Genomic DNA, 19,989 nt, shown 5'->3' with positions numbered 1-19,989 from the left:
GCCCCCCCCCCCCCCCAGGAGCTAGTACACCACACTGGTGAATAATGCCACATAAAAGCCCCCAACTTCTGCTTCGAAGGCATTTCAGCTCCTCGAGGGAGCCAGGAGGGGACATGCAAGCAGAGCTTCTGAGAAAAGGGCAAATAAATAAAATAAATTATGATACCCCTCTGCAAAGGGTCAGGCCTGTTGTAAAGGGAGGAATATTTTTAAAAGAAACCCCTTTTTGATAGAGGGGATTGCCTCTCTGCAAACAGATTCTGATTTTAGGGATGCCAGCCTCCAGGAGGGATCCGGGTTCCCGTGGAATGAAAACTCATCTCCAGTGTTCCCTCTAAGCTGAGTTTGTGTGAGCTAGCTCACAGTTTTTTAGCCTCCGGCTCACACATTTTTGTCCTCGCTCCGGAAGGATGGCTCCAGAGGAAACTGATTTATGCAGTAGCCAAATGCCTCGCTCACAACTTTAATGCCAGCAGCTCACAAAGTGGAATTTTTGCTCACGAGACTCCACAGCTTTAGAGGGAACATTGCTAATCTCCACACTACAGAGATCAGTCCCCCTGGGGAAAATGTATGCTTTGGAGGGTGCCATCCTAGAAAGAGGGTGACCCCTCCCCTGCTTATCCCGTGGGCACACTCAAGATCTGGTGGCACCAAAGCCAAGGGCACGGAGCCCGATCCTCTGAGCCTTGCCCCGGAGAAATCGGCCTTCCTGCCCCCCATAGTCCATCCCCCCAGTGATGTCCCCTGTGCCTGATCTTGGCTTCGTGGTGGCTCTTTGCCCTTCACCGCACAGAGGAGAAGGCACCCAGGTTTTCCTTTCAGTGTAGTCTGGGATGGCGAGAGAGAAAGGGATGTGAAACCCTTTTTTCTACAGACACATTTCCTGTGCCAGTCCCTTCACTGACCCTCTGTCCAGATTGGATTCGGGGCACAAGATCCCGGATTCGACAAAGGGAGGCCCAAGTGTTTGACTCTCACCTCAGACAGCCATTCCACATGGAGCAGAAATCCCCCCCCCCCGAAAAGTCTCCTACATCAGTCTCACCAAATCCATTCCTGGCCCCTGCCTGAAGCCATACTGTCCCCTCCTCCCCACAGCCTGCCCCACACAACAAGGAGGATGGTGAGAACCTGGTGGGAGAGCCCGGAGCTGATGGGCCGGATTGCCTACTCAGGGCTGCAGATGGCAGCTAGGAAGGACAACCTCCCCGCACAGAGAAAACTAGACCACCAAGGAATTTGTTTTTCCTGACCTCCCTGTCTGAGCTGGCCAAGGTTCTTTTCTGCAGCAGGAAGATTCTAACAGAAGGAAAACGTGTCCCTCCACCCTCTGTCCCAAGTGCGGCTGCCTGGAATCCACACACGGGAAAAGCAGGAGAAAAGTGCTGACATTCATGCCGTCCAGGGCAACACCTTCGGCCTCTGCCAGCTCTTCCTCCTCCTGGGTATGTGGAAAAGGTCTGAGTCTCAGGTTTACACACATGCTGGACAGGGACTGTCTCTATTTCCTGTTGACCCTCCAGAAGGAACTGAGGTTTATTATCTATAGGGGCTTGGAAGGAAAGATCCCTTTCTGATGCCTCAATTAAATTTAAACTCATTCAAATTGGGATTGCACTGGACGATCGAGCTTTATCTGGTGAATCCTATAACTTTAAAACAATTAAGCAACGTCTTATTGATCCTGAACAACAAAACTCCAACCAGCCCAACCCTATATTTCTTCTCCTGTCAGACTGGGACTTAACTAACCCTTTGGGCAGGATGGCCCAATACCGCCACACTCTTGATGGTCCTACACAACGTTAGAGCCTTCTTATTGGCTAGGGTAAATGCATTCCCTTCCAGGATGCTTTATAGAGTGCCCTAGGAAAAGGCTGCTTCCCTAAAGGACAGCTCTGACCGAACTATGGCTTGCCCAAGGTCATCCAGCAGGTGCAAGTGGAGGAGTGGGGAATCAAACCTGGCTCTCCCAGATTAGAGTCCTCGCACTTAACCACTACACTAAACTGTCTCTCAGTAGTGGGGGAAGGGGAAATGAGATGCATCCCCCCTCACAAGGCATTGCAGGCTTCCTCTTGTCAATATATCTACTTGTCAACACAGCCAAATCTGTAGACACTTAAATCTGGAGATTGGAGCCATTAACGGGCAAGGCACATCTTTCTATAAACCAGAAAAAGTCCTAGGTTTTAAGAAAATCCTAAAACCTAAAAAGTAATAAATTGATTGAAATGAAAGATACAATGGGGGCTTTAAAAGCCTACAAAATAAAAGCAGCAGTGCCTGTGACTTTAAGGCATGAATGCCCTCTACAGTGGCTATTGTGTGGGCTGACAGGCAACCCCAACAGTAGAGCCAGGAGAAGCTAAGAATACAGAGGCTTGGTGTCTGGACACATTTCTCAGTGTCTTGGTTGGGAGCCTGGCCCAGCGAAAGACTAGATGGTGTTGACCGACCTGTAGCTTGCGACAAATAGAGAACAGCAAGTCACTGGGACCGTGGTCGGAGCAGAGTCAACAGGGATCACACTGTCCGATTGCTTAAGGGATGGGAAATCTCTAACATTTCTTCCCCTGGAATTTATGAAAGCTTTAATTGGATGTAGCCAGTCCTTCACGGGGGCAGTATTCTGGGGGTCGCAGTGCTCTCTGAAGGCAGTGAGAAGCAACCAGCACAGAGACCAGACCTATGCCAGCACGTGACCCGATGACACAGAAGTAAATTGATCTTGAATAATGATGATTTTCATGAAGAATTCTTTATGTTTTCAACAGGTGAACAGGTAGACAAGACGAACTTCTCGAGTGAAAGATTGTTTCGAGTAGTCTTTCTCGAATGAGTACCAATATTACATCCATGTGTGTCAAATCCGACAATAAAAGTCTTTGAATCAAACGATCTCCTTCACCCAGCTATATAGCTACACAAAAACATAGACTGTCTGTCCATCGGAATATTGGTACTCATTTGAGAAAGACTACTCGAAACGAGCTTTCACTCGAGAAGTTCGTCTTGTCTACCTATTCACCTGTTGAAAATATAAAGAATTCTTCATGAAAATCACCATTATTCAAGATCAATTTACTTCTGTGTAATTAATTTATTTGAATTGGGTGCAGCCAATCCTTCAAGGGGGCAGTATTCTGGGGGATAGTTGTGCTTTCAGAAGGCAGTGAGAGAAGCAACCAGCACAGAGACCAGACCTATGCCAGCAGATGACCTGATGAGAGATGAATGGCTGACGATGGAATGATAGAAAGCTGAACAGAGATCCAGGTGGTCATCCGTGTTGGTCTGAAGAAGCAGAACAAATTTAGAGTCCAGTGGCTCCTTTAAGACCAACAAAGGTTTATTCAAGGTATGAGCTTTCATGTTCACGCACACTTTATCAAACGCATTAGAATGGCAGAGAAGGTTCAAACGTATAGCCAGAGAATGAACAGCAAATAAACATGTAACATGATGACATTCAAGATACGTAAAGTGACACTAAGTAACAAGTTAAGGTTTTAAGGTCAACAGTTGTAAAGCTGTTTATATATTTATATATCTATCTCGGTGTGAATTTTCTGATGGACACTAAGGTGTGAACTGCGAATGAAGCTTTTACTACGCTCCAGGCATTTCAATGGTTTCTCCACAGGGTGAATCTTGTTGTGGTAAGCAACCGTGATTATTCCAACGGAAGCTTTTTCCACACTCCAGGCATTTTTACTTCTTCTCTCCTGTGTCTGCCCTTTTCGTGGGAAGGAAGGTGTGCACTGTGACTGAACCTTTTCCCACACTGCAGGCATTCATATGGTTTCTCCCCTCTGTGAATTCTTTGATTGGAAGACTGGAACTCTGACTGAAGCTTTTCCCATACTCTAGGCATTTATATGGTTTCTCCTATGTGAATATTTTGATGTAAACTTAGAACGTAACTCCAATTCAAGGTGTGAATTTTTCAATGAGATATAAAGTATGCACTCCAGCTGAAGCTTTTTCTACACTTCAGGCATGTCTATGGTTCCTCCCCCTGTGAATTCTTTGATGGGAGATGAGGATTTCCCCCCCAAAAAAACTTTTCCCACACGCCAGGCATTTATATGGTTTCTGCCCTTGGTGGTAAGTAAGGTATGCACTGTGAATGAACCTTTTCCCACACTGCAGGCATTCATATGGCTTCTTGCCTGTGTGAATTTTTGGAAGTGAAATCAGACCGGGATGGTCAGTCAAGCTATTCTCACATTCCAGGCATTTATATGGTTTGTCCCCTGTGTGTGTCCTTGGGTGGATAGTACGTTGCGCACTATGACTAAAACTTTTTCTTTCCTGCGGCATTTATATGGTTTCTCCCCTGTGTGAATTCTTCATTGAGAAGGCAGACAAGAACTGTTGATTAAACTTTTCCAATAATCAAGGCATTTATATGGTCTCTCTCAAGTGAATTTTTCAATGGGAAATATGGTGTATACTCTGATTAAAGCCTTTTCCACACAGCAGGCATTAATACGGTTTCTTCGCTGTGTGAATCCTTTAGTGGGAAGTTCTGAACCCTCTCTGAAGCTTTTCCCACACTCCAGGCATTTATATGGTTTCTCCCGTGTGAGTCCTATGGTGGGAAGTAAGTTTTGAACGATGCCTGAAGCTTTTGCACCTTGCATTTGTATGGCTTCTCCCCTTCATGAATTCTCCGATGGGAGTTTCCCACACTCCAGGCATTTATATGGTTTCTCCCATGTGCGTCCTTTGGTGGGAAGTAAGGCGCATACCGTGACTGAACCTTTTTCAACATTGCAAGCATTTGTATGATTTCTTCCCTGTGTGAATTCTCTGACGGGAGATGAGATTAATTTTTTGTTCAAAACTCTTCCCACACTCCAGGTATTTGTAGGGTTTCTCCCCTGTGTGAATTTTCTGATGACGATGAAGGTATGAACGGTGACTGAAGCTTTCCGACACTCCAGGCATTTATATGGTTTCTCCCCCGTGTGAATTCTTTGATGGGAAGACAGACTGGATCTGTTGGTGAAGCTTTTCAGACACTCCAGGCATTTATATGGTTTCTCCCCCGTGTGAATTCTTTGATGGGAAGACAGACTGGATCTGTTGGTGAAGCTTTCCCCACACTCAAGGCATTTATTTGGTTTCTCCCCTGTATGCATCCTGTGGTGGGAAGTAAGTTGTGAACGGTATCTGAAGCTTTCCCCACACTCCAGACATTTAAATGGTTTCTCCCCTGTGTGAATCCTTTGGTGGGAAGTAAGTTGTGAACGCTGTATGAAGCTTTCCCCACACTCCAGGCATTTGTATGGTTTCTCCCCTGTGTGAATTCTTTGATGGGAGATGAGATTATCTTTTCGTCCAAAACTCTTCCCACACTCCAGGCAGCTATAGGGTTTCTCCTCTTTGTGAATTTTCTGATGACGATGAAAGTGTGAACTGCGATTGAAGCTTTTTTCACATACCAGGCATTTATATGGTTTCTCCCCTGTATGCATCCTATGGTGGGAAGTAAGTTCTGAACCCTCACTGAAGCTTTTTCCATATTCCAGGCATTTATATGGTTTCTCCCCTGTATGCATCCTATGGTGGGAAGTAAGTTCTGAACCCTCACTGAAGCTTTTTCCATATTCCAGGCATTTATATGGCTTCTCCCCTGTGTGAATTCTTTGATGGGAGATGAGATTATCTTTTCGTCTAAAACTCTTTCTACACTCCAGGCATTTGTATGCTTTCTCCCGTGTGAATTTTCTGATGACGATGAAGGTGTGAACTCCGATTGAAGCTTTTCCCACACCCCAGGCATTTATATGGTTTCTCCCTGGTGTGAATTCTTTGATGGGAAGTAAGAGTTGAATAATGCATGAAGCTTTCCCCACACACCTGGCATCTGCATGGTTTCTCTCCTATGTGAATTCTCCGGTGGGGGATGAGGGATTCTTTTCATCCAAAACTCTTCTCACACTCCATGCATTTATATGATTTCTCCCCTGTGGGTGTCCTTTGGTGAGAAGTAAGGCGCATACCACATTGCTATCATTCGTATGATTTCTCCCCAGTGTGAATTCCTCGATGGGAAGTAAGAGTGGAGCTATCCTTGAAACTCTTCCCACACTCCAGGCACTTGTATGGTTTCATCTTGGCGTACGTGCCTCATTTGTCAGCCGCCCTGAGCCCGTTTTGGGGAGGGCGGGTTAATCATTTAATAATAAATACAAAATGAATAAAATAAAAATAAACGGAAAGCCTAAAGGCAAGGCCAAAAGGAGAATTTGAAAGGCAGCTGGCACTCAAAACCCTTAATGACTAAGATAGGTAAAGGTAAAGGTTCCCTTGTTCTCCCCTGTGGGTGTCCTTTGGTGAGAAGTAAGGCGCATACCACATTGCTATCATTCGTATGATTTCTCCCCAGTGTGAATTCCTCGATGGGAAGTAAGAGTGGAGCTATCCTTGAAACTCTTCCCACACTCCAGGCACTTGTATGGTTTCATCTTGGCGTACGTGCCTCATTTGTCAGCCGCCCTGAGCCCGTTTTGGGGAGGGCGGGTTAATCATTTAATAATAAATACAAAATGAATAAAATAAAAATAAACGGAAAGCCTAAAGGCAAGGCCAAAAGGAGAATTTGAAAGGCAGCTGGCACTCAAAACCCTTAATGACTAAGATAGGTAAAGGTAAAGGTTCCCTTGCTCGAAAGCCAGTCGAATCCGACTCTAGGGTTGCGGTGCTTATCTCCGTTTCAAAGCCAAAGAGCTAGCGCTGTCCGAAGACGTTTCCGTGGTCATGTGGCCCAGCATGACTAAACACCAAGGCGCACGGAATGCTGTTGCCTTCCCACCGAAGTGGTACCTATTTATCTACTTGCAATTTCTTGCTTTTGAACTGCTAGGTTGGCAGGAACTGGAACTAGAGACGGGAGCTCACTCCATCATGCGGCACACTCGGGTCTCGAACTGCTGAACTACTGACCACTTGAGCCACTGCAGCTCCGAATGACTAAGATAGTTGAGGACTAAAACCCCCAGTTACGGCTGACGCACGGCTAGTGGGGCTGTGTGCAGTCCCTGAAGACCACGAGAGAAGAAAGGCTAGATGAGGGAGGGGAAACTCTGCAAAGAAGCAGCCTGCAGACCAAAGGAGGGGGAGAGTTATGCGAGGGAGATGGCCAAAAGGGGGGCAGGCAGGAGCCCAGGAGGCTACGCAGCAGATACCAGGAACAGCATCAGAGCAACAGGGAGAAATGCTATGTGGACTGTGGGCCATAGTGAGAGAAAGACGGAAGGATGAAGTAGGAGGGAGAAAATAGACCACAGCTGCCAACTGGATGGAGCAGAGGTCCATCAGTGGCTATGAGCCACAAGGTCTAGATAGGGGCTCTGGGGCAAGTGATGCTCTGTCATCTTGGTGCTTGGGGGGGGTCAACAGTGGGAGGGCTTCTAATGTCCTGGCCCCACTGGTGGACCTCCTGGTGGCACCTGGTATTTTTGGCCACTGTGTGACGCAGAGTGTTGGACTGGATGGGCCTTTGGCCTGATCCAACATTGGCGTCTCTTATGTTCTTATGTTAACTGAAGAGTGTGCCTGTCGCCTTTAGAGTTGCCGGGTTCTCTCCGGCCACGGGTGGGGGATGGAAGGGTGGAGTCGCCAGATTCAGACTGGGAACCTCCTGGAAATCTGGAGATAACAGAGGCCACAGTGGGGAACAGTGCCATAGAGTCCACCCTCCAAAGCAAATCTTTTATCCAGAGGGAATCATCCCTGTACTGTGGAGGTCCACCAGCCTGACCACATCCTTCCTCCTTACAGTCCCTCCTCACTGCGAGAATGAGAGAAGGATCCTCACCCAGGGAGGCCACGTTCCCAAAGTTCTCCACCATGACTTCCTTGTAGAGAGCTCTCTGGGCCGGGCGCAGCAGGGCCCACTCCCCCGGGGTGAAATACACGGCCACCTCCTCAAAGGACACCCCAGCAGCCTGCAAGGAGGAGAGGAGAAGCAATTTCTTTACACCAATGGAAAGCTGATCCGGGGGGAGGAGCCAAAAACGGAGAGAGTTAATTCCTAGGGGAAGAGATGCACAAAGCCGCACATCCCCAAGAGCCCCGTAGGGGACATCTCCCCCCCCCCAGCCTCCCTGGGAACATCTTGGAACTAGAGGGATGATCCTCAGTCACAGAGGGCCATCTCCAGATGATAAGGGACCAAATAGTTATCCGTAGAAAATTCAGTATGGTTACGGAGACATTTGGAGTTGGGCCAGATCAAAAGTAATGTTCTAATTGTCCTGCTTCTTGACAAAAACCACCCTAGACTGGGGGTGCCCGTTTTTCTGCCTTCCCAGTGGGGAACACCCGATTCAGTGGTGAGGAGCCCGGTCCTCTGAGCATTTACAACAGAGAAGGAAGCATCCCTCATGTCTGCCGCACGTCTTCCCAATGACCCCCCCCCCATACCTGAGCTGGCTGCATGGCGACTCTCTCCCCGGCTTCAGCGCCCAGAGGAGATCGTGGAGGAGGCATCCGGGGTGTCCTTCCGCTCCTGCCTGGGAGGGAGAGAAAGAAGGAGGGTGGCAAAACCCTTTTTGCCCCGTTTGCATTTTCCGGATTCAGGGCACAATTCAGGCACGTGGGTACATCGATACACTGGTCAACGGTCAAATTTAAAAAATAACACTGACACCCACACCACACCCCATACCTGGGGAAGGAAGAACAGCTGCCACTGGGGGGAAGAACAGCTGCCACTGGGGCAGCCATCCCACCTTGCTTCCAAAATCCAACTTCACCCCAAAGCGGCTTTGGGCAAGAAAGGAGGAAAGCGGGGGCGGGGGGGGGGGGGGGAACTCCGGCAGTGGCTCAAATGCTGCAAGGTGGTGCTGTGTGGGAGCGGGGAAAATGCATCCCCCAAAGCATCGAACCCGGAGCACATCACCTGCGGGGAGGAGAGCTGACCCTCCTGCCTCTATCTCCCCAAGACCGAAGGGGCACAGCCTTGATCCTGGCTGAGGAGGAAGATTTCCTCCAAAAAAAAATCCCCCTTCGAACACCTCAGATTCTGTTTTCTGGGGGGCGTCCGGGGGTCAAGTTCTCGCCCCCCTTAACACCCTCCTTCCCAGCTACCCAGACTCCCCTTCCTTCAGCCCTTCCCCCCCTTTACCCCCCCCACACACACACTATCTGCCCTCAGGCCCCCCACCCCACCTTCCCTCCTCCTTGATCTGTGCCCTCCGTCTCCTCCGCCCTAAATCTCCTTCCCAAACGTATCTCCGGAAGCCGCTTGCAATCCCTCTAATCTCCAAAGGCGCCCGATTCGGATCCTGCGCTCAAGTCCGCTGCAGGAACCACGTCCACGTGGCTCTGCACAGAAGGGGCAGGAGGGGAAACCAAAAGGAAGAAACTGGGGGGTGGGGGGTGGCTCTCCTTCACGCCCTGCTACACCCCCCCGCCCCTCCTTGCTCTCTGCCTTGGGTCTTGCATCGCAGCCCCCAACCCATATTTCCCCCCCTCCAAAGCCTCTTCCAGCTCACCGGATTGTCTCCCAGCCGCTCCAGCATAAGCCCACGAGATTCACAGGCGCTTCCCCGCAAGGGGCGGAAGGGGAAATGGCTCTAACCCCCCCCCCCCATGTGCCTCTCTAGGACTGCAGCGTGGGGGGTAGTCGAGTATAAAGTGGATCTTAGTCAATGCGGTGTAGTGGTTAAGAGCGGCGAACTGTAATCTGGAGAGCCGGGTGTGATTCCCCACTTTTGCACATGCAGCCAGCCGGGGGACTTTGGGTCAGTCACAGCGCTCTCAGAGCTGTTCTCTCCAAAAGCCGTTCGCCCAGAGCTCTCTCAGCTCCTCCTCCGATTTCCCCCCTCAGGAATTGGGACCCCCCCCCCCAAAAAAAAGAGCCGGTACACCACACTGGTGAATGATGCCACAAAAAACCCAAAAACACCCCAAACAATCCCTGCTTAGAAGGCATTTCAGCTCCTTGAGGGAGCCAGGAGGGAAAATGCAAGCAGAGCTTCTGAGAAAAGGGCAAAGAAATGAAACGATACCCCTCCGCAAAGGGTCAGGCCTGTTTTAAAGGGACGTTTTCTAAACACCCTTTTTGATAGCGGGGATTGGCTCTCTGTAAAGAGGTTCTGGTTTTAGGGATGCCAGCCTCCAGGTGGGACCTGGGGATCCCCTGGAATGACAGCTCATCTCCACACTACAGAGATCAGTCCCCCTGGGGAAAACGGATGCTTTGGAGGGTGCCATCCTAGAAAGTGGGTGGCCCCTCTCCTGCTTCTCTAGTCGCACAACTCGACATCTGGTGGCACCAAAGCCGAGGGCACGGAGCCCGATCCTCTGAGCCTTGCCCCGGGGGCCCCCCCCCCCCAGTGACGTCTGCCATGCCTGATCTTGGCTTCATGGTGGCTCTTTGCCCTTCAGCCCACAGAGGAGAAGGCATCAAGTTTCTCTTTTCAGTGTAGTCTGGGAGGGAGGGAGGGAAAAGGATGCGAACTGCTTTCCCCCCCAGGGACAGATTTTCTGTGCCAGTCCCTTCATTAAACCCAATTGGATTCAGGGGACAACTCAAGATCCCGGATTTGGTAAAGGAAGGGCCAAGTTTTTGACTCTCACCTCAGCTGGCCATTCCATATGGAGGGAAAGGCCCCCCTCCCCTCCTTGAAACGTCTCCACAACCATCTCACCAAATCCATTCCGGGCCCCTGCCTGAAGCCATACTGTCCCCTCCTCCCCACAGCCTGCCCCACACAACAAGGAAGATGTGGTGGGAACTGGGTGGCAGTGACCAGAGTCACATAGAATAAACATCAGATGTTTGAGAGCCGCAAGAACATGAACAAATAGTACACACATTTTTATTGGGAAATATGCAGGTTTGCTTTTTATTAACATGAAATGAGACTGCCAGAAATAAAAACAAAAAGGGGTACAAATAGATATTGATAATGAAATTTATTTGTCCAGTGATATTTGTTTGCTAATGATATTTGTCTAAGAGAGAGAGGGGTGGGAAGAAAGAAAGAAAGAAAGAAAGAAAGAAAGAAAGAAAGAAAGAAAGAAAGAAAGAAAGAAAGAAAGAGTTGGGAAGATAAGAGAGAAACAAAGACCAAGAAAGAGAGAGAAACAAATGGAGGGAGGGGAAAGGAAAGAAGGAAGGGAGAGAAAGAGGAAGGAAGGGAGAGAGACAAAGAAAGATGGAGAGAAAGAAAGCAAATAGATGGGAGAGGAAGGGAAGGTGGAAAGAAAGGAACTTTAACTTTAAATCTGTCCTCCCCCCCTCCATGCCGGCTGGCTTGGCTTAGAGAAGGGATTTAAAAGAGACAAATGCTTTCTCCAAGCCAGCTGGGAGGAGGGGGCTTTGAGAACACATTTAAAGTTGCTTTCTTTCTCTGCCCCCCCCCACCCAGGGAGGGGGACACTGGCTGGGGAAGGGAAGACCAATCAGGGAGGCGTGCCTCCCCTTCGCTTCCCCAGCTGCCCTGCCGGGAGCCGCACAATATGTGTGAAAGAGCCGCATGTGGCTCCCAAGCCGCAGTTTGCCCACCCCTGGGCTAGGGTAAATGCATTCTGTCCCAGGATGCTTTCTCATAGGTATCTCCAGATCCCGAGGGGTGAACGTTTAAGTCCTTGTGGCCTTAATTCTTTAGACCATTGATCACATAATTTTGGATTGCCCTTTTTATGAGTCCCCTAGGAAAAGGCTGCTTCCCTAAAGAAGCAGCGCCTGTGACTTTAAGGTATAAATGCCCTCTACAGTGTCTATTGTGTGGGCCGATAGGCAGCCCCAGTGGTATAACCAGGAGAAACAAGGAATAGAGTCTTGGTGTCCGAATGCATTTCTCAGTGTCTTGGTTGGGAGCCTGGCCCAGTGAAAGACTAGATGGTGTTGACCGATCTGTAGCTTGTGACAAATAGAGAACAGCATGTCACTGGGACCGTGGTCGGAGAAGAGTCAACAGGGATCACACTGTCTGATTGCTTAAGGGATGGGAAATCTCTAACATTTCTTCCCCTGGAATTTATGAAAGCTTTAATTGGATGTAGCCAGTCCTTCACGGGGGCAGTATTCTGGGGGGTTGCAGTGCTCTCTGAAGGCAGTGAGAAGCAACCAGCACAGAGACCAGACCTATGCCAGCACGTGACCCGATGACAGATGAATGGCTGATGATAGGATGATATAAAACTGAACCAGGTGGTCAGCTGTGCTGGTCTGAAGTAGTAGAGCAAACTTAGAGTCATGGGGCACCTTTAAGACCAACAAAGGTTTATTCAAGGTATGAGCTTCCAAAGTGATAAAGGAGCCATTAAACATGGGAAGAAAGATCGAATGGAAAAAAATTGTGGCAAATTTACATTAAAAAGAGAAACCAACCTCTTGATTGCACTCTCGATCCACCTTGACTCCTGCAAAGAGTGGCGGCTGTCACTCATCCGTTCTTGAAGGGAGAAGTGCTCCTGTCTCCCACAAAGGACAGCTGTTCACCTGGAATCTGCAGCACGTCCCCCTCAGCCCTGGGCTGGCTTGGCCAACCTTCTGGGCCTGGGATGGTTCTGCTCCTATCCCTCGGCCCTCAGAGGGATCTGCCTGGGAGCCATTCCACCATTAAGACCCCTCCTCCGTGTTTCTTGGGGTACAAAATCAGCCTCCCCCACTAGCTCCTCTAGACCAACACACAGTCAGCTGACAATCAGAGGGGACCAATCCTGGCTAGGGTTTCTCTGCAAGAAGCTGGGTTCTACATTGGCACGTTGTACGCTCTCCCCCCCCATATGCCCCAGTTCAGACAGCCATCTGTTCGGCATGTGCGCTCTACTCGTAGGCATGTGGTAAATGGGGCAGCTCCCCTCAGCTCCCCATGGCTTTCTTGAGCAGCTTCCAAAAAGACAGGCTCATTGTTTCATGTTCGTACTTACACTATATTTCACCACTGTTCTGAAACTGCACAATGCATAAATATTCATAATTACAATCATGACTACATGACATATTTCCGCTCCCCGGTGTGCATCCTTTGGCGGGAAGTAAGGTGTGCCCTCTGACAGAAGCTTTTTCCACACTGCAGGCATTTATAGGGTTTCTCTGTGTGTGTATGTGTGTGGTTTTTTGTGTTTTTTTGATTGCCATGGAAATATGCACTCCAAATTAAACGTTTACCACATTCCCGGCATTCATACAGTATCTCCTCTGAATTTTTAAAATATATACTTAAAAAAAAAAAAAGGAAATACAAAAATAAGGATACAGAAAAAAGAAGGGACAAAGGGAAATACATATATAAAGAAAAAAATTAGGCATTCACAGACATCAGACTGTTCAGAGATATAAATGGTGTATTACATATGGAATATATTTAACAATATACAGATATTATATAACATGTAACATACATATATCTATGTATCTATCTCTGTATGAATTTTCTGATGGACACTAAGGTGTGAACAGCGACTTTTACCACACTGCAAGCATTTCAATGGTTTCTCCACAGGGTGAACCTTTTTGTGGTAAACTAGCTTGATTATTCCAACAGAAGCTTTTTCCACATACCAGGCATTTTTATTTTTTCGCCCTTGTGTGTGCCCTTTCATGGAAAGGAAGGTGTGCACTGTGACTGAACCTTTTCCCACACTGCAGTCATTCCTATGGGTTCTCCCGTGTGAATTCTTTGATTGGAAGTAAGTTTGGGACTAGGACTGAAGCTTTCCCCATACTCTAGGCATTTATATGGTTTCTCCTGTCCTGTGTGTAACGTTAGAATATAAATCCGATTGAAGCCTTTCCCACACGCCTGGTATTTGTATGGTTTCTCCTGTGTGAATTCTTCAATGAGAAATAAAGTATGCACTCCAGCCGAAGCTTTTTCCACACTTCAGGCATTGGTGTGGCTTCTCCCGTGTGCATCCCTTGGTGGTAAGCAAGGTATGCACTGTGACGGAAGCTTTTTCCACACTGCAGGCATTCATGTGGTTTCTCCCGTGTGAATTTTTTGAAGGGAAATCAGACCGGAATGATCAGTGAAGCTATTCCCACATTCCAGGCATTTATATGATTTCTTCCCTGCGTGTGTCCTTTGGTGAATAGTACATTGTACACTATGACTAAAGCTTTTTCCACACTCCAAACATTTATATGGTTTCTCCCGAGTGAATTCCTCGATGGGAAATAAGATGTGTACTCTGACTAAAGCCTTTTCCACACTCCATGCATTTATATGGTTTCTCCCCTGTGCGCGTCCTTTGGTGGGAAGTAAGGCATATACTGTGACTGAACCTTTTCCCACACTCCAGGCATTTCTACAGTTTCTCCCCTGCATGTATCCTGTAGTGGGAAGTAAGTTCTGAACCCTGTGTGAAGCTTTTTCCACATTCCAGGCATTTGTATGGTTTCTCCCCTGTGTGAATTCTCCGATGGGAGATGAGGTGATCTTTTTGTCCAAAACTCTTCCCACGCTCCAGGCATGTATATGGTTTCTCCCGTGTGAATTCTTCGATGGGAAGTAAGAGTGGAACTATCCATGTAGCTTTTCCTACACACCAAGCAATTGTATGGTTTCTCCCCTATGTGCGTCCTTTGGTGGGAAGTAAGGTGTATACTGTGACTGAACCTTTTTCCACATTGTAGGCATTTGTATGGTTTCTCCCCTGTGTGAATTCTCCGATGGGAGATGAGGTGATCTTTTTGTCCAAAACTCTTCCCACGCTCCAGGCATGTATATGGTTTCTCCTGTGTGAATTCTCTGATGAGAAATCAGATCAGAATGGTCAGTGAAGATATTCCCACATTCCAGGCATTTATATGGTTTCTCTGTGTGAATCCTTCAATGGGAAGACAGACTAGAACTCTTGGGGAAGCTTTTCCCACACTCAAGGAATGTATATGGTTTCTCACCTGTATGCATTCTGTGGTGGGAAGTAAGTTCTGAACCCCTACTGAAGCAGTGTGAATTCTTTGATGGGAGATGAGGTGAGATTTTTGTCCAAAACTATTTCCACACTCTAGGCATTTGTATGGTTTCTCCCCTGTGTGAATTTTCTGATGACGATGAAGGTTTGAACTGTAACTGAAACTTTTCCCACACTCCAGGCATTTATATGGTTTATCCCCTGTGTGTGTCCTTTGGTGGTAAGTAAGGTTTCCACTGTGGCTGAAGGTTTTTCCACACTCCAGGCATTTGTATGGTTTCTCCCCTTTGTGAATTTTCTGATGACGATGAAGGTGTTCACTGTGTCTGAAGCCTTTTCCAGTCTCCAGACATTTGTATGGTTTCTCCCCTGTATGAATTTTCTGATGATGATGAAGGGATGAACTCTGACTGAAGGTTTTTCCACACTCCAGACATTTATATGGTTTCACCCCCATGTGAATTCTTTGATGGGAAGTAAGAGTGGATCTGTCCATGAAGCTTTCCCCACACACCAGGCATTTGTATGGTTTCTCCCCTGTATGAATTTTCTGATGATGATGAAGGGATGAACTCTGACTGAAGGTTTTTCCACACTCCAGACATTTATATGGTTTCACCCCCATGTGAATTCTTCGATGGGAAGTAAGAGTGGATCTGTCCATGAAGCTTTCCCCACACACCAGGCATTTGTATGGTTTCTCCCCTGTGTGAATTCTTTGATGGGAGATGAGGTGAGATTTTTGTCCAAAACTCTTCCCACACTCCAGGCATTTGTAGGGTTTCTCCCCTGAGTGAATTCTTTGATGGGTGATCAGGTGATATTTTCGTCCAAAACTCTTTCCACACTCCAGGCATTTATATGGTTTCTCCCCTGTGTGAATTCTTTGATGAGAAATCAGGTCAGAACGGTCAGTGAAGGTATTCCCACATTCCCAGCATTTACACGGTTTCTTCTGTGTGTGTGTCCTTTGATGGATAGTAAGTTGTACACTATGACTAAAGCTTTTTCCACACTCCAGGCATTTATATGGTTTCACCCCTGTGTGAATTCTTCGATGGGAAGTAAGAGTGGAGCTGTCTGTGAAGCTTTTCCCACACACCAGGCATTTGTAAGGTTTCTCCCCTGTGTGAATTCTTTGATGGGAGATGAGGTGAGATTTTTGTCCAAAACTCTTCCCACACTCCAGGCATTTGTATGGTTTCTCCCCTGTGTGAATTCTTTGATGGGTGATCAGGTGATCTTTTCGTCCAAAACTCTTTCCACACTCCAGGCATTTATATGGTTTCTCCCCAGTGTGAATTCTCCGATGGGAGATGAGGTCATCTTTTTGTCCAAAACTCTTTCCACACTCCAGGCATTTATATGGTTTCTCCCCGGTGTGCATCCTTTGGTGGGAAGTAACGTGTATACTATGACTGAACCTTTTCCCACACTCCAGACATTTGTATGGTTTCTCCCCAGTGTGAATTTTCTGATGACGATGAAGGTGTGCACTCCGACTGAAGCTTTTCCCACACTCCAGGCATTTGTGTGCTTTCTCCTGTGTGTGAATTGTTTGATGGGAGATGAGGCTATCTTTTTTTCCAAAACTTTTTCCACACTCCAGGCAGTCATATATTTTCTTCCTGTTACACATCATTTGTTGAATTTTAAGAACTGATGTTTCAGTGAAAATTTTCGTGCATGCAGTGGTCTCATTCCTGTTTTCTCCTTGCTCTGTTTTTTGCCGTTGACGGTCATTCTCATCTAACACACTGGAATTATTTCTCCTTCTAGGTGAGTGTTTTCCCTCTTCCTTCCTCCGTGCATCCAAATATTCCATTTTTTCTTGCCAATCTGCGTATGTACCCTCATTCTCCATCAATGAGCGTTCTCTTGCTTCACTCGCTGATGGCCACACGTCTCCTGCTGATTGAAAGGGATAACTGGTGTGATGAAATTATACTTTCCACCAACACCTACCTTTGAGTCAGTAGAACCTGAAGATTAACAAGAATTTCTGGGTATAAGATTTCAAGCATCAAGCCTCCCTATGTCAGGTATGGTTCAGAATGTAGAGAGGGAAAGCCACTCATGGTTGAACACATGGCAGAGCGTCTGAAGAAAGGTGTTGATGGAGAAGAAGGCAGTCTAATGAGAACAAGAAATCTGAAACTATGAAGTACTTTCTCTTTAACATCACGGTGGTACATTTTAGATCTCGAGGAATGCGTTTTTTCCTTTTTGAGTTTCCCTGTGCTCAGATGTCCTGGTGGGCAGCCAGGCTAGGAACGGAGACAGAGTGGAGGCTGGGAGGGCAATAGAGCTGACTGGTATGCCTCCGCAGCTGGCCCCTGAGGCAATCGCTTATGGCCAGCTAGTGGACGCGATGCCACTCTGCTGGCTGATTCTTTCATGGTGTGGTTATGAGCTGAATCCTGGAAGTCTAATTCAAGCTAGACTGGGCAGCAAAAAGTAAACTCCAGCTGTGAAAGGAAGGCAGATCATGAGAGGGAGGGCCGGGAGGGTTGCCTCAGTGCTTAGATCTTGTGGTCCTTCCTTACATGCCCCGGGAAATGCCGATTGCCACTTTTGGGCCAGGAAGCAATTTTTCTCCAGTCCAGTTTGGCTAGGGATCATGGAGGTTTCTTGCTATCTTTTGGGCATGGAACAGGCATCACTGGGGGTGTGGTGGGGGGGGGGAGGCATTTGAGAAATTCCTGCATTGTGCAGGGCGTTGGACTAGATGAATCTGGAGGTCCCTTCCAGCTCTATGATTCTACGAATGGCTAGGAAAAGGGGCGGGAAGAAGGCAGTTCCTCACTGCCTTCTAGTAAGGACAGGATGGACTAAGTGAATCCCTTGTTCTATGTCCTTTTACCATACTTGGCACGAGCACTCAGGGGGGAAAAAAAAGAAGAGCCTGAAATTAGGTTATGAACCAGTTTAGCTCCTCCTTGGCTCCATCATCAACTAAAACGGAGACTGAACCCAGGAAATCGGAACAGTTGGAAACTGGGAAGGACAGCCATAAAGGAGGCAGAAAAGATCCTTAGGAGTAAAGATGTGTTGCTGGCGACCAAGATTAGGTTAAGTCATGCCATTAGTATTCCCCACTACTATGTACAGGGATGAAATCTGGACAATGAAGAAAGCTGACAGGAAGAAATTAGATTAGCTGTTGTAGATTTTCCGGGGTTTATGGCCGTGGTCTTGCCATTGATTCCTTGAAATATGGGTTTGGAGGAGAGTATAACAGATACCGTGGACTGCCAAAAACAGGAATAAGTGGGACCTAGACCAAATCAAACCTGAACTCTCCCTAGAAGCTAAAATGACTCAAGTGAAGCTATATCGTGCTTCGGTCACCTCACGAGAAAAGGTGGGTTAAGAAAGAAGACATTAATGCTAGGGAAAGTGGGAGGCAGAAGGAAAAAGAGGGAGACGAAAGATGAGACGGATCGATTTCATCAAGGAAGCCTCGGCCCTCAGTTTAGAAGAACTGAGAATGGCTGTTAATGACAGGACGTTTTGGGGGACATTAACTCACAGAGTCACCATACATCAGAAGCAACTTGATGCCACTTCACTCACACACAAATATGCCAGGAATTCAATGGTTTCGTGTCTGGAAAAACGCTTTCAACGCCTTGGTTGGGAGTCTGGTCCCGTGACAGACTTAAGAACATAAGAACATAAGAGACGCCAATGTTGGATCAGGCCAAAGGCCCATCCAGCCCAACACTCTGTGTCACAAAGTGGCCAAAAATACCAGGTGCCATCAGGAGGTCCACCAGTGGGGCCAGGACACTAGAAGCCCTTCCACTGTTGACCCCCCCCCCAAGCACCAAGAAGACAGAGCATCACTTGCCCCAGAACCCCTATCTATACCTTGTGGCTAATAGCCACTGATGGACCTCTGCTCCATATGCTTATCCAGTTTCCCTCTTGAAGCTGTCCATGCTTGGAGCCGCCACCACTTCCTGTGGCAGTGAGTTCCATGTGTTAATCACTCTTTGGGTGAAGAAGGACTTCCTTTTATCCGTTCTAACCCGACCACTCAGCAATTTCATGGAGTGCCCACGAGTTCTTGTATTGTGAGAATGGGAGAAAAGTACCTCTTTCCCAACCTGCTCTTTCCCATGCATAATCTTATAAACCTCAATCATGTCACCCCTCAGTCGTCGTTTCTCCAAGCTAAAGAGCCCTAAGCGCCTTAACCTTTCCTCATAGGGAAAGTGTTCCAACCCTTTTATCATTCGAGTTGCCCTTTTCTGCACTTTCCCCAAAGCTATAATATCCTTTTTAAGGTGTGGTGACCAGACATGGTATTAACCAACTTGCAACTTGTGGCAATTGGATGGAGAAGAACATTTCATGGGGACAGGGACTGGCTGAGAGACAAAGGAGAGATGACCTCTCTCTCCCTCCCTCTCTAACCAGCCAGCCAGTCCCATGCAGCAGGGCACAGGGTGCCACACAGCCACACCACAAATAACAACCATGCCCGAGGATCCAGTTTGGGAACTCGCTTTCCAACAGGAGGACGGCAGAGCAGGAAGGAACAAGCAAGCCAGCCAGTAGCCACAGGAAAAGCCGCTGCAAGCAAACAAGGGAGGACGAGCCTCCCCCCCCAAGCGACCCCCACCCCAGGCAAGCTGCTCTCTGCTCCACTCTATGTGCCTTAAGTGTTAGAAGAACCACTTTGGTGCTTTGCGATGTAACAAAGAGATACTGGAGATGGACCCACAAGATAATGCAAGAGATAAAAAGGTAAAGGTCTCCCTTGCTTGAAAGCCAGTCGAGTCCGACTCTAGGGTTGCGGTGCTCATCTCCGTTTCAAAGCCGAAGAGCCAGCGCTGTCCGAAGACGTTTCCGTGGTCATGTGGCCGGCATGACTAAACACCGAGGCGCACGGAACGCTGTTACCTTCCCACTGAAGCGGTACTTATTTATCTCCTTGCAATTTCTTGCTTTCGAACTGCTAGGTTGGCAGGAGCTGGGACCAGAGACGGGAGCTCACTCCGTCATGCGGCACACTCGGGTCTCGAACTGCTGAACTACCGACCTTCCACAGCCTGCAGTTCAGCGTCTTAACCACTTGAGCCACCGCAG

The 19,989-nt window shown here is 47.9% G+C and overlaps 2 pseudogenes; both read right to left on the bottom strand.

Annotated features, from left to right (window-relative positions):
* The window catches only part of LOC107122884, an 11,645-nt pseudogene extending 5,630 nt beyond the window's left edge, over positions 1-6,015 (bottom strand).
* Positions 6,016-13,409: 7,394 nt separating this feature from the next.
* LOC107122886 lies at positions 13,410-16,786 on the bottom strand (annotated as a pseudogene).
* Positions 16,787-19,989: the final 3,203 nt, after the last annotated feature.

This window comes from Gekko japonicus, unplaced genomic scaffold (assembly GCF_001447785.1).
Source record: "Gekko japonicus isolate JY-2015 unplaced genomic scaffold, Gekko_japonicus_V1.1 scaffold5176, whole genome shotgun sequence".
Lineage (NCBI taxonomy): Eukaryota > Metazoa > Chordata > Lepidosauria > Squamata > Gekkonidae > Gekko > Gekko japonicus.
Note: the sequence above shows the minus strand (reverse complement) of the source record. Positions and strands in the feature narration are given on the sequence as shown.